The sequence below is a fragment of the Balaenoptera physalus genome (genome assembly GCF_965194825.1).
Source record: "Balaenoptera physalus genome assembly, chromosome: 1".
NCBI classification, from domain to species: Eukaryota; Metazoa; Chordata; class Mammalia; order Artiodactyla; family Balaenopteridae; genus Balaenoptera; species Balaenoptera physalus.
Window position 1 is genome coordinate 112,441,934 of NC_138882.1, and position 17,477 is coordinate 112,459,410.

General features: G+C 38.1%; 1 protein-coding gene across 1 annotated transcript in view; it reads right to left on the minus strand.

The window, feature by feature from the left end:
- Window positions 1–247: 247 nt before the first annotated feature.
- Window positions 248–17,477, minus strand: part of RWDD3 (RWD domain containing 3) — an 89,386-nt gene continuing 72,156 nt past the window's right edge. Inside the window, exon 5 of the mRNA XM_082478236.1 lies at window positions 248–10,008. The gene's annotated coding sequence lies outside the window, so the exon portion shown is untranslated. The remainder of the gene's footprint in view (window positions 10,009–17,477) is intronic.

Consider the following 17,477-nt stretch of genomic DNA (forward strand, 5'->3'; position numbering starts at 1 on the left):
CTTGCACTGTTCCATATTTTTCAAATTCACTGCAAGAATGAGTAATGAAAAAGTGAAACAATGAAGACCTATGTGGGAACTTCATTCATTTATTGGTAACAGTGAGGAACTTCTTTGCTAATTTAATAATAAATTTCAAATACTGGAAGAATATTTCCTCCATTTATTTGTGCTATTCATGATGTAAGGGCTACAGACATGATACAGTTTTAAATTTAATCTGCTTTACTAACATTTTCTTCAGCACATTCTTAAATCTGTACAGTTATCAAAATAATAAACCACACCCTGATTTGTAGACTTTGCTGATATCCTTGGTGAAAATATTCCCATTGGTTTTCAAGCTACTACCGCAATAATACCAAACTTGTAATTAGGAAAAGGTACACACGTATAGATACGATAGACGTAAATAACCTTCAGGGTATAGATAATAGTGAATTGCAGTCAAATTCTTATAAAATGATGAGTTTTGAGTACTTACCATCATATTTAATTTGAAGTGCATATACTCAATGTTGAATAATAGCTAACAATTACAAAAAAAAAAATAACTGACTCTCACAACTTGGTACGAGCTAGCTCCAGCACACTATTATCCAGGAGAAAAAATATATATAAGCATAGGAGACAGAAATTAGGCAAATTTTGCAACTAGTCTGCACTTTAGTTTCCTTGGTTATATGAATGTTGTGAAAACCAGAGATATTCAAACAATTAGTATATATACATATGGTAGAAGATAACCTAAGTACATTAATCTATCACCAACTCTGAACTCTGCTCATATAAAATTCAAACACACATAAATATAATGTATGTTTGTGTGTATATACGTATACACACAGACCTTTATACATATACAGGTAAGTATGTATGTTTAAATACATTTAAACTCACTACCACAAAAGAATGAAGTAGGACCCTTACATTGTACCACATACAAAAATTAACTCAAAATGAATCAAGACCTAAATGTAAAAGCTAAAACTATAAAACTCTTAAAAGGAAACATAGGGGACAAGCTTAGCAACACTGGGTTTGGCAATAATTTATTGTATTGGATACAACAGATAAATTGGACTATATCAAAATTTAAAACAATGCATCAAAGACATAATAATGTAAAAAGACAACCACTGGAATAAGAGAAAATATTTGCACATCACATATATGATAAGGAGTTGATATCCAGATATATAGAGAACTCCTAAACAACAACAACTAAATAACTAAACAACAACAAAAGCTCAATTTTAAAATGGGCAGGGAATTTAGATAGACATTCTCCAAAAAGACATACAGATGGTCAGTTTTCAAGATACACATGAAAAGATGCTCAACGTTACTAATCACTAAGGAAATGCAAATCAAAACCACATGAGATACCACCTCACACACATTAGGATGGCTACTATCAAAAAACAGAAAATAGCAAGTGCTGGTGAGAATGCAGAGAATTTGGAACCCTTGTTGCACTGTTGGTGGGAATGTAAAATGGTGAAGCCACTGTGGAAAACAGTGCGGCTGGTCCCCCCAAAATTAAAAAGATAACTACCACATGATCCAGCAATTGCTCTTCTGGGTATATCCCCAAAGAATTGAAAGCCACATCTCTTAGAGATATTTGTATATCCACGTTCATAGCAGCTTTATTCACAATAGCCAAAAGGTGGACGTAACCCAAATGCTCATCAATGGATGAATGGGTAAACAAAATGTGGCATACACATACAATGAAATACAGACATACCTCGGAGACGTTGCAGGTTCGGTTCTAGACCACTGCAATGAAATGAATATCATCACAGTAAGCGAGGCACAAGAAATTTTTGTTTCCCAGTGTATATAAAGTTATGTTTACACCATAATGTAATCTACGATGTATGCAATAACATACGTCTAAAAAATAATGTACTTACCTTAATTTAAAAATACTTTATTGCTAAAAAATGCCAAAACAATTATAATAAGTAATATCAAAAATCACTGATCACAGATCACCATAACAAATATAATAATAATGATGAAAAGTCACACAAAGACATGAAGCGAGCAAATGCTGTTGGGAAAATGGCTCCCATAGGCTCGCTCAGCGCACGGTTGCCACAAACCTTCAACCTGTAAGAAATGCAGTATCTGCGAAGCAGAATAAGACAAGGTATGCCTTTATTATTCAGACTTAAAAAGGAAGGAAATTCTGACACGTACTATGACATGGATGAACCTTTGAACAGGTGCAGTCTATGGTCCACGCCTGTGCTATGCTAGGCCAGCTCGTTTTTTTTTGTTCCCCGCCCTTAATCAGGCACCTTGTTGCTGCACGGGGTTCTTCCCCTGGACGTGAAAGCCCTAGGCAAGGAGTATGTGAAGGATAAATTTAGGAGACATAAGACCTTTGGTTCTGACAAGACTCAGTGTTTCTTGCAGGAAAAGGAGGTATATGCCACAGTGCTATGGCAACAAGCTAAAGAAAACACAAAATTCAACTGAAAAAGCATGTTTTGGAATCATCCTCCCAGAAGAAAAACATAATGACTTTGGTGCTGAACAAATTGGACAGTTGCAGGAGCTGATGCAAGAAGCCACTAAACCCAATAGCCAATTTAGTATCACTGACTCTATGAAACCAAAAATTTAGTCTATTACAGTAAAGCTTAACAAAGCATTTAAAGTTCAAAAAAATTACTATGCTCAGTGAAATAAGCCAGTCACAAAAAGACAAATACTGTACAATTCCACTTAAACAGGATACCTAGAATAGTCAAATTCATACAAAGTAGAATGGTAGTTGCCAAGGGATGAGGGAAAAAGAAATGGGGAGCTGTTTAATGGGTATAGAGTTTTAGTTCTGCAAGATGAAAAGAGTTTGAGATTGGTTGTACAACAATGTGAACACACTTAACACTAGTGAACTGTACACTTAAAAAATTGGTTAAGATTGTACATTTTATGTTATGTGTATTTTACTGCAATTAAAAATAAAAGTTTTGAAAATAGAGGAAAAAAACATGTATATGGAAAGGATCTCAAAGACATATCAACTGCAATGTATAACCCCTATTTGGAGCTCAATTTGAACAAATCAACTATTTTTAAAATTTATTTTAAAAAATCTATGAGATAATCACAAAATATGAACACTAGATATTTGATGGCATTAAAGAATTACTGTCATTTATTTTTTGGTGTGATAATGGTACTGGGGTTGTATTTTTTAAATATTCCTTACATCTCTTTTGTTTTAGAGATACTACTAAAATTTTTATGGATGAAATGACATAATGGATTATTTCCCAATTGGAGGATAGGGAGAAAATGATTAGGGGTATAGATGAGACAAGATTGGCCACGATAACTGTTGAAGCTGGGTAGTGGGTACATGAGAGTTCATTATACTATTCTCTCTACTTTTGTTTACTTTGAAATTTTTCCTAATAAAAAACTTCAGTTTCAGAAAGAAAAAAAATAGTTCACTGCCAGTACTTTTGCCCCAGACATGCCAGCCATCGCATGATTGGCAGAACTTCTCCCATGAGTAGTTTATTCAATAAAGGCTCGTGGCAACAGTCAGCCCTGAGATTTTCCGCACGCTGTTGAGGTGGATATAACATCCTTGCTTCACACTTTCTTTCCCTGAGAATCTGAGAGTTACTGCCCCTCCGGCTCCTGGTGTTGAATGTGGCTGTGGATATGAGTATGAAGTCAGCCTGGTATTTTTCCCTCTCTAAGTCATTGTACTTCAGCCTTTTACTGCCAGAAGTATTCTTCCTTCATTTTTAGAGTTCAGTCTCACCAGGATATTTCTGGTGAGATTTCTGGTCATGATGAGCTGGGTCAATATTCCCTGATACACACAATTTTTTCAGTTTGTAGAGTCACATTTTATTATCAGCGAGTTTCCCTGAATTGCATCTTTAAATGTTTGGGTTTTCTTTCATTCTTTATGTTTTTCTCCTAGAACTCAATTGTATGTATCCAGGATGTCCTTTTCTTGTCTTTTATGTCCATTATTTCCATCACCGTTTTTATTGTGGCTCTTTTCCTCACGTTTCTTCCAATTGTGTCTTCATTCTGTGATTATTCCCTGCATTTCAGCTCATCTTTTATATTTTCCATTTACCCCCCCCCCCCACACTTCTCCTCCGTGTTCTTCAATTTTTTCTTTGTGGTCTTCATTCATCAAGGTAATTGCTTCGTCGAGTATACTTTTATTTTAGTTCATAGCAAATTGTCAGGATGAGATTTTCATCTGCTTGGGAGTGTTCTCCATCTGCCGGGTAGCTTTGCTTCTCCTTCCCACATTTTTTTCCAATAGGATCTTTCTATCAATGCCTTCTTTTTTCAACTTGTCATCATTAGATGAGTTGCACTTTCCCAAACCAGCTATTTTCAAGTAGTTCTCTGCCTGGGGAGTGGCCAGGGTGGCCTTCCAGGCTATATTCTCCTCTGCTGCCCCACGAATTCGATTGTTCCCTGCAAATATAGCTCATCTTCGGATTCTTGGTTCAGCTGGTTACTGTACTTCTTGGCGCCAAACCAGGAAAGGCACAGTCCTGCACCAGCCCTGCTAACCTGAATTCCTAGGCAACTGTGTTCACTTTAGCACTTCAAGTGCACCCTTCCCCTTCAGGATGGTATTTTCACGGGCACTTGCTGTGATCTACCATCCCTGACTCTTTGCACTCTCTGTGCTACTTCTTTTTGTTTCCTCCTCTGCAGCTGCTACACAGGTTCAGCTTCTCTTGGCAGTTCTTACAGGTGTTACAGAGTCTGTGGTTTATATTTGTCTGCTGGTTTTTCTGAAAATGGCAGAGATTCTTCCTTTTCTTTTTTTCCTTTTGTATGATCCCTAGGACACGAAGAGGGCAAATGCTGTCATGCACAGCCTCACGCAGATCAGAAGTCTGACGACATTATTAGGGAGACACTCTTGAGAAGCTTTATGCCTCCCATTTTATCGTGGTTGACTTTGGTTTTGTTACTCTGATTTTAATGAATTTACCCTCTATAAAAACAGTTCGCTTTCTTCTCATTCAGTGTGTGTATAAAATGTGCTTAGTTTTATACACACACTGAGGCTTTCTGAGCAAGAGTAAACCATCTCATCTGGGAAAGCATAAAAATAATGTAAAGGGAATGATAAGCCCAGTTGCAACAGAATTCTTCCACTCAGTCAATCCTGAAATGGAAGCAGGATTATTGCAAACCAACTTATGATGCCTTACCAGCTGCTGAACTGGATCCCGCTTTAACTCTGCAAGATGACAGAATGAACTTATTTTCTTTCATGTAATGAAACCAGGATCTTTCATGGTCAGTCAGAGTGAGGAAGCATCTGGATTCATTGACTGCAACAGACCTTAATAGTGTGTAACTCGCTGGGGGAAAATTGTGTGTATCGTATTGTCATTTTGCATCTGTTACTCTGATTAGGATCATTGTAATACATTCAGATTCATTAATGATGGCTACTTTGGATCCCTAAATAATTAATGGAATCATAGGTGTCTCCCTCAGCAACAAACTGCTGGCACTGTGTATTAGGCAGTACTGTGAGCTCTGAATAAAAAGCTCTGACACAGCTCCATCTGTTTTTGCCAGGCACCTCCTCTTGCACCAGCTTTCTTAGCCAAGCCCGGAAAAATAGGCAGAGCCAAGAGTAGAAACCAAAGCAGACTCCATGCATCGCGATGGTTTTAAATGCAAGATGCCAGGCTCCAACTCATCTAGTGAATCAGAATCCCTGGATGGTGGTACCTGGGAATTAGCATTTTGATAGGCATCCCAATGTTTCCTATGTGCCCTAAAGACCGAGAAGCTCTGGATGGAGACCTCTTGCCCAGAAAAAAGTCAGCAAGATGGGAAAATATTATGTTGTGAAGCCTAGTCCACTAGAACTCTATCACTTTGTGTGTGGATTTTCCTTACCTCGCATGCCCAATATGGTTCCAAGGCTGGAAGGAAAGAATTTCTCCTACTTCTAAATTACAAAACAAATCTCATCCTCCTCCACGTAATTTTGCTGATTTTGTTGCTCTGCCCAGTTCAGAGTACACTCTGAGGATGAGCAGTTGACCACATGTGAAGCAAAAATGTTAATATTCTGAGATTTTTCTGAGAGCCAATCTAAAGGAATAAAAAAGAAATGCCAATTTATTAGGCTATGATTAAAAACACGCACACAATTAACCGTGGAAGTGCTTGTTTCCCGATATCCCGAGGACAATGATTCTTGGTAGATTTTTCAATTTATCTGCATTTCATCAAAGTAGAAGACTATACAAATAAATGGCAGTGGCATATCCTGAGGCATTGCAGAGGTCATGAAGAGATCTATAATCCACACAAATTGCAAACATTAATAAAGATAATGCCCTAGTCAGGAGCTGTGGAGTTAATGTATATTTGTAAATGTCTCAAGACTAGATGGAAAGAGGAGGTAGGGAGGGAAACATGAAAGTAGATAATGAAGGTGGGGGGAGGGGACCAGGAGAAAATACCAAGGAACTCTGATGCAATTTACATCCCAGAAACCATTCTGCTGCAGTGGAGGGAAGCCAGCCTGGCCTGGCTTTCTCCCAGGCTGCACCTCAGGACGTCCTCCAGAAAGTTTCCACAGATGAGCTCAGTAGCCCTACCCATGGTTACCACTAGAAAATCAAACAATTAGCAGCATATCAAAGTAATCACAGGGAGCCAGAGGATTCTTGCAAACTCCAGATGTCTAAATTACTGCTCAAAATGTCATGGGCACACCGGGCTAATACATGGCAGACAAGAGGCATCACTTGCAAATGGAAACGGGTATTGAGAGAAGAGCAAATTTTAGCAAAGTGTTACTAAATTAGCGCAAAAGTAGCCACCATGTGCCAGGTCTTATTGTCAAGCATTTATTTATTTAAATTTAATCCTCACTGCAACCTTTCCAGATGACACTCATTTTACTGATGAGGAAACTAAATATGTAATAAGGACACTCATCTAGGGAGTAGTGGAGCCAGGCAGGATACGAACCATACACATCTAACTCCAAAGTCCATGCTTTAAACCACAATCCTACTATGGAAGATGCTGGATCCCTTTAGTGGTATAGGCTTGAAAGCTGCCATTCTGATAAGATACACAGGAGGAAGAGTCTGCATCTGTGAATCTACACTCAATTTGGCTAAATGAGAGACGCTGCAAGAGCTAAGGAAACTAACATGGCTTTGGACATGCCAACACAGTTGACTTTCTGGATGAGGGATGAGATCAGAAGTCAAGAATTCCTGGGACTTCCCTGGTGGTGCAGTGGTTAAGAATCTGCCTGCCAATGCAGGGGACATGTGTTCGAGCCCTGGTCCGGGAAGATCCCACATGCCGCAGAGCAACTAAGTCCATGCACCACAACTACTGAAGCCCGCATGCCTAGAGCCCGTGCTCCTCAACAAAAGAAGCCACAGCAATGAGAAGCCTGCGCACTGCAACGAAGAGTAGCCCCAGCTCGCTGCAACTAGAGAGAGCCCGCACACAGCAACAAGACCCAACGCAGCCAATAAATTAAAAAAAAATAAATTTATAAAAAAAAGAATTCCTGGTTCCATCAGACTTATACGTAGACAATGGATATTCATTCAATTAATTATTTAATTTTGACTTTGTCAATCTGTATTCCCAGTGTTAAACGCAGTACTGCCTGGCATTTGGTAAGTGCCCAGTAAATGCCTGATGAATGAGTAAATAAATATATGAACTGGTGAATGGATGAATCAGTGTTCAAAGAAATACGCATCCCCATATTCACCTGTAGAAAATCATTGCACACAGACCAGCAAACCAACCCCACCATCATCAATCATTTTTGCCAGACATTGGTCCCCAAGCTTCTGTACAAGTAAAGAGAGTATAGTCATAGTCACAGCTGCTTATGTAACAGACTGTGGCAAAAGCAGTAAATAAATGAGGCTCAGGCCATGAGCATTCCCAGGCTGATGACTCACCCAGCACCAGGGTTTCTGTCCAGGGCCATTATTTTTTAGCATTTCTTTGCACTGCCCTTTTACTACAAGAATCAATCTGAACTTTTAATCATTTGCTCTTTGACCTAAAGTATATGGATTTACAGCACACTTTTCAGGGCTATGGGATCTTTGTCTTGGATTTTCCATTGTTTAAAGTTTAATCTTAACTAATTGGAGCTAATTTGAGATCAACAAAACCTTCCAATCTCTATCCAGGGGCCAGGAAAGTATTAAAAAAAACCCATACAATTTTCCAGCTGAGTTGAAGTTCATTTCATGGGCAAGCATAGGAAGGACCCACGTTTAATAAACAGATTCTTTCTATTTATTGCAGCTCTCAATCGACAGATGCCTTCATGATGGAAAAAACAAAAAGGACAAGAAGTTACACCTCCTAGGTTTGAAACATGTTTTCACCACTATTAGATGTGTGAACTTGAGTAAATCACTGTCACACTGGATCTGTTTGTCCCATTGAAAAATGAAGTGTTGAACTCTCTGCTAGATCTATAAACACACACATGACATTTATTATAGTCCATCTTATTCCATAAGTTCACCTTGTTTATCATTGAGGTTGTGAGTTACTTGAGGATGTGTCATAAACTTTCTTCTTTCATCTCTTCCATTGCTTCCAGACACTGTTAAACACAAAAAGCTAATCAGCAGTCAACTGGATTGAAGTAAATCAAGGTTCCCCACATTTGCCTTCCAAAAACTATCAACATGAAAACCTTTCCAAATTTATGTAAAGAAACACTTTGATAATCAAAACAACATGCTGTATTTGGTGTTTTTTCCTTCTCTTTTATTTCTCACATATGTGTGCTCCCTTGTGTGTGTGTATGTGTGTGTGTGTATTTAAAATAATCCATGCTTCTTTCACTCTTGATTAAAAATTGTAATGGTTTTGTACATGATTTCCCCAAGTGAAATTTTTACTGAAAATGGAAAATACTCAATTTCTGTTTTCACTAAGTGGTTTAAAACACATGACAATTAACAAATGAGTCACAGGCAGCCTCTTCCTGTAACTAATGCACTGCAAGCTGGATTCATCAATTACGCTAGGATAGAATATCCACTTTACCAAACACCCAGGTTTCCTAGACTTTGTGCCTTTTTTGTTTGTTTGCATTTCTCTTTTCTTTCTACCTGTTTTATTCATCAATTGTCTCCAGCAAATTATAGCAAAGGTGTCTCCCTTCTCTATTGCCACTCTGCGATCTATACTTAACTGCAGAGTAACAGCAATAGAAGCCATAACTAACAGCCCCAGCCTTCTAAATCTGCAAGCTTGGGAAGAATCTCGTATCAGGGCATTACGTGCTAGATTTAATGTGGATGTTGTAGTCTGAAGCGAACATTATTTGTACAGCTGGAATATAACATTTGCATAAGTTACAATTAAAAGAGAAAATATAATTACAAATTTTCAACTTAATTTGAATGGTTTTTAAAATACTCATTTGGCATAGGCAACAGCTTGCAGGGAAACAGAACACGCTCTCGGAGTTGCATCCCTTTGTCTGAGTATCAGTAGTGAACTCATTTTGAATGGTTTGCTTTAACCCCTGAATCCCAACACTAACCAGCATTGAGAATCTAAGGTACAAGGCACTGTTTGTTTTGAATAGGATTACAACATACACAGCAATTCATAAATATTTGCATCTTTTAATTGTTTCTAAAAATGAAGTGGCAAGTGACATCCAACAGTAATGTTATTTCTCCCATGGAGCGAATGAGCAGTGGAATTTTAACTAGTTTCATTCCCTTTCAGCTCTCAGATCTGAGATCTTTGGTCACATCTCCTGTATAATGTTTTCCTCATATCACAGTCTCTTTAATGGCTCCAGCTTCTGATTTTTTTTTCCCTCCTTAATTACATGTCTTTTTCTTGTAGCGACTTCATGCTGAAGGCATGTCATTCTTCTCAGACACAGGCTCGGCTAGGTGTCCATGCACCAAGTCCATTTGTTCATTTGTTTTCAGGATTTCTTTTCTAAGAAACAAAGGAATCCTTTTATTATCCTCAAACACGAGAATCAAAATTTTCATAAAATATTTTGTACAGCATGTTTACTTGAAACCCTGCTTCCCAAAAGTCGTGATAAATGTGATTATTATGTAACGTGCATTGTGTGGCATGAATGAGTTTTGAAAAAGAGACAAAAAAGAGAAAATTATTCCATTCAATCTTTCTCAGAAAAAAAAATGGATCGAAAAAGACACATAAATGGAAAAAATTGCTATTATTTTGAATTACACAATTAACTATGCCTTTCTATTTTCCTGATCCTTCTTTTCACGGCTATCTCCAAATAATGAGACATCAGAACATACTCTTGGGAAAAAAATGAATTATGAAAACTGATCCTTTGTTCTATTTGCCCTGGAATCTGAAAAGGAAATTCTATGGGAAACAGAAAAATATAAAGTAATAATATAACCTTATTTCACCTTTTTCCTGAGAAACCACAAAGGTGGTCATTTGATTGAGAGTGTTATTACGTAGCATCATTTTTTTAAATCACAGAAACCCTGTTTATTTATGGAATAAAAATACAGGACAATGAGGGCAGCACCACACCACCTTCAGGAAAATGCACTGCTGCTTAGAATGACTCGCTGAAATTAACAAGGAAACTACCTAAGTGATGGCCTTGTGGATAGTCATCTTTTGTGCAACAAGCCTACAATAACTTCATCATTCAAAACTGGGATATAAATTGAATACATATATATGATAAATACATATACATTTTATTTTTATTGAAAAACTTCCAAGATTTTAATAAGCTTTATCCTGGGGTCTATAGGCACCTGTCAACCTCCTGGCCCACCAGCGTTCTCATTTCTTTTCTCTTTGATTCACTGTGGATAACTGTATCAGACCCTATGTTTACATTCAGAGTCATAAGCCAGAAGCAGACCATTTCCTAGAATAAATGGTATTTCCCAAACGGTGGAACATTTTTACCACTGGTGAGATAATTTTAGTTGCCATATTCCAAATATTTTCATTGCTATCTATTTATTTTAAAAAATATAATATTACATCAAACTTGTGATCTCACCAATTTTATTACTTAGAATTATATTGAGGAAAAATATCACAGATGGTATATGCAGGCATAGCAAAGTCATGAAAGAGGTACAGAAATGACTATAGTTTAGGAAACAGTATCCTAAAAACATCACTTCTCTATATTAACATATCCTCACAGTAGCGGTGTGAGATTTTTTTTTTTAATGTTTATTGGAGTATAGTTGCTCTACAATGTTGTGTTAGTTTCTGCTGTACAGCAAAGTGAATCAGTTACACATATACATATGTATAGCTCTTTTTTAGATTTCCTTCCCATTTAGGTCACCACAGAGCACTGAGTAGAGTTCCCTGTGCTATACAATAGGTTCTCATTAGTTATCTACTTTATACATAGTAATGTACATATGTCAATCCCAATCTCCCAGTTCATCCCACTCCCCTTCCCCCCTTGGTATCCATAAGTTTGTTCTCTACATCTGTGACTCTATTTCTGCTTTGCAAATAAGTTCATCTGTACCATTTTTCTAGATTCCACATATAAGCAATATTATACGATATTTGTTTTTCTCTTTCTGACTTACTTCACCCTGCATGACAGTCTCTAGGTCTATCCATGTCTCTGTAAATGGCACTATTTCATTCCTTTTTATGGCTGAGTAATATTCCATTGTATATATGTACCACATCTTCTTTTTCCATTCATCTGTTGATGGACATTTAGGTTGCTTCTATGTCCTGGCTATTGTAAATAGTGCTGCAATGAACACTGGGGTGCATGTATCTTTTTGAATTATGGTTTTCTCTGGGTATATATGCCCAGGAGTGGGATTGCTGGGTCATATGGTAGTTCTATTTTTAGTTTTTTGAGGAACCTCCATACTGTTCTCCATAGTGGCTGTATCAATTTACATTCCCACCAACAGTGCAAGAGGGTTCCCTTTTCTCCACACCCTCTCCAGCATTTATTGTTTGTAGATTTTTTGATGAGTGCCATTCTGACTGGTGTGAGGTAATACCTCATTGTAGTTAATATAGGTAAAACATTTAGACAGGTGTCTAACACTTAGTAAGTACTATACAAATGTTTCCTATTATATGATCACTGTAGATCGGAACAAGTGTGACTGGAAATCATGAATAATTTAGTTCCTTCAATTATGAAGTTATTTTAAATGTCAATATTACTTTAATGCCTTAGATATCTTACCAACTAAACAGGATAGTAACTAAAGAGGTTCAAAAACTGGTAGGGATGATATAAACAAAGATCAAAATAAACATGAAATAATATATTATCATCTGTCTCATTCCTTATATTGGTGTTTAAACATATTTTAGGTATTGAAGTAAAAATCTTAAGAAACAAGTTTTTCTACTCTTTGTGACTACAGTTGTTAACCGTTTGCCGTAGAGAATAACACTCCTTGGCTCATATTTTCAGTTACAGAACCACTAAACCTTTGAACTGGAAAGACCTTTAAGATGAAAGGCCAATCCTATCATGGCTTACATAAGTAAACAGGTGGATTTGTAATGGGCTTTTAGGGTCTTAATGAGCAACTCTGTGGAGGATGGGAATTGTTAAGCAGTGAGAACAACTGGTTCAAAAGTACTAAAGCAGGGGCTCATGACTTAGTCTAGGTGTCCAAGGTATGTAGTAGAAACCAGTATTAGGAAATAACACTGGAAAATGCTTTTTAATCATCCAACCTTTAAGGTCAGTAATTTCTGAAGTCGGTACAAGTAACCCGACCTGTAACTTTGAAGTGAGACAGATCTAGGTATGACTCTCCACTTGTTATATAAGCAAAGTTTTTGAGCCTCAGATTATGCAACAGGGTTATTATAGTGATTAAGTGATTGTACATAGAACTCATAGCTGAGATGCCTGGCTGATTGAAAGTACTCAAATGTTTGTCTTTCTGACCCCTGTCATCATATGAATAAAAATCTGGGGGAAAAAAAATCACCTCTCCATCAGGGACTGAGTTCTTAATTTTTTAAGAAAAAAAAAGAATTTCTCAAAAAAATTTTTGGAAGGAAATTAAAACCCCAAAGAAGAGCAAATTATTTTTAATTTTTACTCTTCTCCTTGATTTATGGAAGACATTTCTCAAAAAGAGTAAAAACACCCCAGCACAGTGGCTTTCCTTGAATGCAGAGAGTAAATTCAGAACAGGCACTCTCAGGAAAATATGGGAATTTTCCCGAAGGGACCTCACCACAAGCCAAGACCTGACGGGATAAAGAAGAGCCTATGCCGAGCTGCGGACATGGTGCGGGTTGCTCCTCGAGGCTCAGGCCACATCAGGGCAGGAACGCAGTGATGCTCACCATCAGGTAAGGGCTGCCCCAGAAAGAGACCCTGAACTGAGCTCCCAGAGGCGGAGGCAAACACTGGAGCCGCGGAGCCCCCCTTCCCTCCCCAGCTCTGGCCGCTCCACATCTCTTGCTCTCCCCTCCCTTCCCCCCGCACCTTCCCTGCCCTTCTTTCTTCCTCTTCTCTCTTTCACCAACTGAACTAACTATAACAGCATGGAAATCTGTTTTTTCATTACTGAATGTCTTTATATACACCTTTTTGTTTTCTCTTGAGTTTTAAATGTGTGTGATTTCAAAGTTTTATATTTCCAGTTCCCCAAAAAGGCTAGAATCAGCCTTAAAAAAATAGCCCTAGGTTGGTTTTCACTTGTATGTGGTTCTAAGATAGATAGTTTGTATGATTCAGTGCCCACTCCCACCACCAAGATTGAAAGTAGAGCGATAATCAGAGCTGAAGCAAAGGGACCAATTTTCCCCTCTTGGTAGGAAGAATAATACATGTAACATAAGAATAACTAATGGAGTGGAAGAACCATTGTGTTTTGTTGCTCTTTGTAGTATCCTGAAGAAGTCATGCCATTTTGAACAGTAATCAAGGGAAGTCTAGTGTAATTCACTATTAAGAGAAAATAGATCATGCTTTAAAAATGTTTCTTTATACCCTTTTTCATGTAAACTCTACCTCCTAGAGCAAATGTCAGAATGAATAAGTGGGATAGAGCAGGGGTTTTCACATTAAATTCCTCAGAGCCCTGCAGCGGCTGGGGTGCAGGGTGAGGAGCTGAGGGGGAAGTGGAGGAGCATTATGTGGAAAGTTCTCCAGGCTCCTCCACCCCCTTCACCTACAGCAACTCTGCTGTTACCTGTTTTATATATGGGAATCATTGAAGATTTCACCTAAAAAAAACATAAAAAGGATTCCACTGTTCTTATAATTTGGAAGGTCATGGGAATAAAAAAATTCATGTGCCTGCATTGACCCTGGGAAAATGGAAAAGGGTATAAAGATGGTGAATGCTTCTTCAGACTAACAGTTTCTTTTTAATTCTTCAAAAGACTCATTAAGTTATATCCTGCTCTTCTGTGACCTTGGAAAGTACTCCCTACTCCTCCTACTCCTTGTGGTGGGGAGGGAGTCACAAAGATCAGATTGATTGGGTTACTCTCCCTCTACAGTTTTATGTAAATTTGTCAAATAACTAAGATCTCTGTCCTGACAAGAGCCAGGCAAGTCTAAACACTTCTTAAGACAGAGCTGACAAAATTCAAAAGTAGTTTGGGTAAAAGAGACTCATTAATTTCAAACGGGCGTTTGACTCCCAAAGGGAAGACATACATCATCAGTCAGAGCACTGTGATGTCACAGAGGAACTTCATTAGTCTGCCAATTAGAAAGGAGTCATGAGAGTTAAGTAAAATGAAATGTAAATAACTGCTTAATTAGGTGTCCATGAAAACTGGAGAGTCTCCAAAGTTGTTAGATAAGACCATGCTTGGCTGGCAGCTTCTTAGAGTGAGGGTTAGTGCTGTCATAACCTTCCATAACAGCTGGAAGGTGGCTGGGAGACTCCACATAGGTCCCCAGAAGACAGGTTGACCTGGATGAAGCATTCAAGACAATTAGGTGTAACTTCGTCCACATGGTTGGGGTCCTCTAGAGCAGTAGTTCCAGAACTTCTTGGGGCCACTCCAGTAGAACAAAATATTTAGGAATCACCTCTACTTCTGCTGAGGCAAGGGGTGGGAGCAGGCATAGAGAGAGAAAACTTTATCAGGAGTGAGGAAACTGGACAGCTACATATACAACAATGAGATTAGAACATTCCCTCACACCATATACCAAAATAAACTCAGAGTGGATTAAAGACCTAAATGTAAGACCTGAAGCCATAAAAGTAGAAGAGAACATAGGCAAAACACTCTTTGACATAAATCGCAGCAATATTTTTTGGATCTGTCTCCAAAGGCAAAAGAAATAAAAGCAAAAATAAACAAATGGAACTTAATTAAACTTTAAAGCTTTTGCACAGCAAAAGAAACCATCACTGAAACAAAAAGGCAACCTACAGAATGAGAGAAAACACTATGACCTACAAGGTCATATATATAAACATCTCATACATCCCAATATCAAAAAAACCCGAACAACCCAATCAAAAAATGGGCAGAAGACCTGAACAGATGTTTTTCCAAAGAAGACATACAGATAGCTAAGAAGCACATGAAAAGATGCTCAACATCGTTAATTACTAAAGAAATGCAAACCAAAACAATGAAATACCTCCTCACACCTGTTGGAGTGGCTATCATCCAAAAGTCTGCAAATAACAAATGTTGAAGAGGATGTGGAGAAAATGGACCCTTCCTGTACTGTTGGTGGGAATGTAAATTGGCCCAGCCACTATGAAAAACAGTATGGAGGTTCCCCAAAAAACTAAAAATAGAACTCCATATGACCTAGCAATTCCACTTCTAGGGATATATCCCAACAAAACCCCACTAATTCAAAAAGATACATGCACCCCAATGTTCATAGCAGCACTATTTACAATAGCCAAGATACGGAAGCAACCCAAGTGTAATATATATATATGTAAAATGGGATGTTACTCAGCTATAAGAAGGAATGAAATTCTGCCATTTGCAGCAGTGTGGATGGACCTAGAGAATATTATGCTTATTGTAAAATGTCAGACTGAGAAAAACAAACACTGTATGATATCACTTATATGTGGAATCTAAAAAATAATACAAATGAATGTATATACAACACAGAAACAGGCTCACAGATGTATAAAACAAGCTACTGGTTACTGAAGGGGGAGGGACAAATTAGGTGTATGGGATTAAGAGATACAAACTACTATGTATAAAATAGATACGCAACAAAGATACATTGTATAGCAGAGGGAATTATAGCCATTATCTTGTAATAACTTTCAATAGAGTATCTGTAAAAATACTGGATCACTATGCTATATATCTGAAACTAATATTGTAAATCAACTATACTTCAATTTCAAAAAAAGGAATGAGGAAAATGAAACATTTTAATACAGGGCATTGTAAGTATTTAGTTCATATTAGAACCATGAAGACAGAGCCCTGTCCCCATCAATATTATAAGAAGTTAGTCAGCAAAATACCCAGAGGCTAAGCAGACATCAAGTAGACTTTGAACCACAGGTTAAAAATCTCCACTTGACAGGAATATTAGAATGCTCTTCGCTGTCTAGCACTCACACGTTTAAGCTGCTGCTAGTTCCCCCAACACTTTCACCCCTACCCTTGCCTACAAAAAACATCCAAATTCCTTAACACGCATCAAGGCCCTTCAAGATCCAACCCATTCTCCTTTCCCAGCCTTACCTCTCACCACAACTTAGCCTGTTCCCTGTCTTACAGGCCAGTCTGTACTGGCCCTCTGGTTTAGGTATGTCCTTTTTTCCAAAATCTCTGAATGGCAAAATCATATTCATCTTTCAGAATCCAGTTCAAATTTCACCTCCTTCCCTGAAGAATTCATGACTCCTCCTATGTGTTACAGACACTGTTCGAGCATCTACTTTAGCATCTTGCTTGGGGAAGGATGTGGGCAAAGCAGTTCTCCCCTGAGTCTGAGGTCAGACATATCTGCACAGATCTAGAAGACCAACGGTGTGCATCCAGGAATCTCTGCACACAGGGCACTGAGGGGGTAGCTGATTGGGTAACAAGCCCCACGATGACAGGGGAAGGGAGATTTGGAGTACCATGTGGTATTGGTCTCTTGCATTTGTCCCCAGTCTAACCCCATGGACACATGTCCAGATGTTTATAGACTGTTGATTAAGAGCATGAATTCTAACGTTCAGTGCCTGGATTCAAATCTCAGTTCTGTCACTTACTAGTTGCCTCGAACGAGTTAGTTAACCTCTCCAGCCTCAGTGGAGATGATAATAACAGAGTTCCTACCTCATGTGTCTATCATAGGGATTATACAAGTAAGTGTATATAAAGCTCCCCAGCAGTACCTGTCACACAATAAAGCATCGTATAACAAGCGTCAGCTATTATACTTAGGAAGAGAGATGGCAGTTAAGTAAAAAATGAAAATGCTG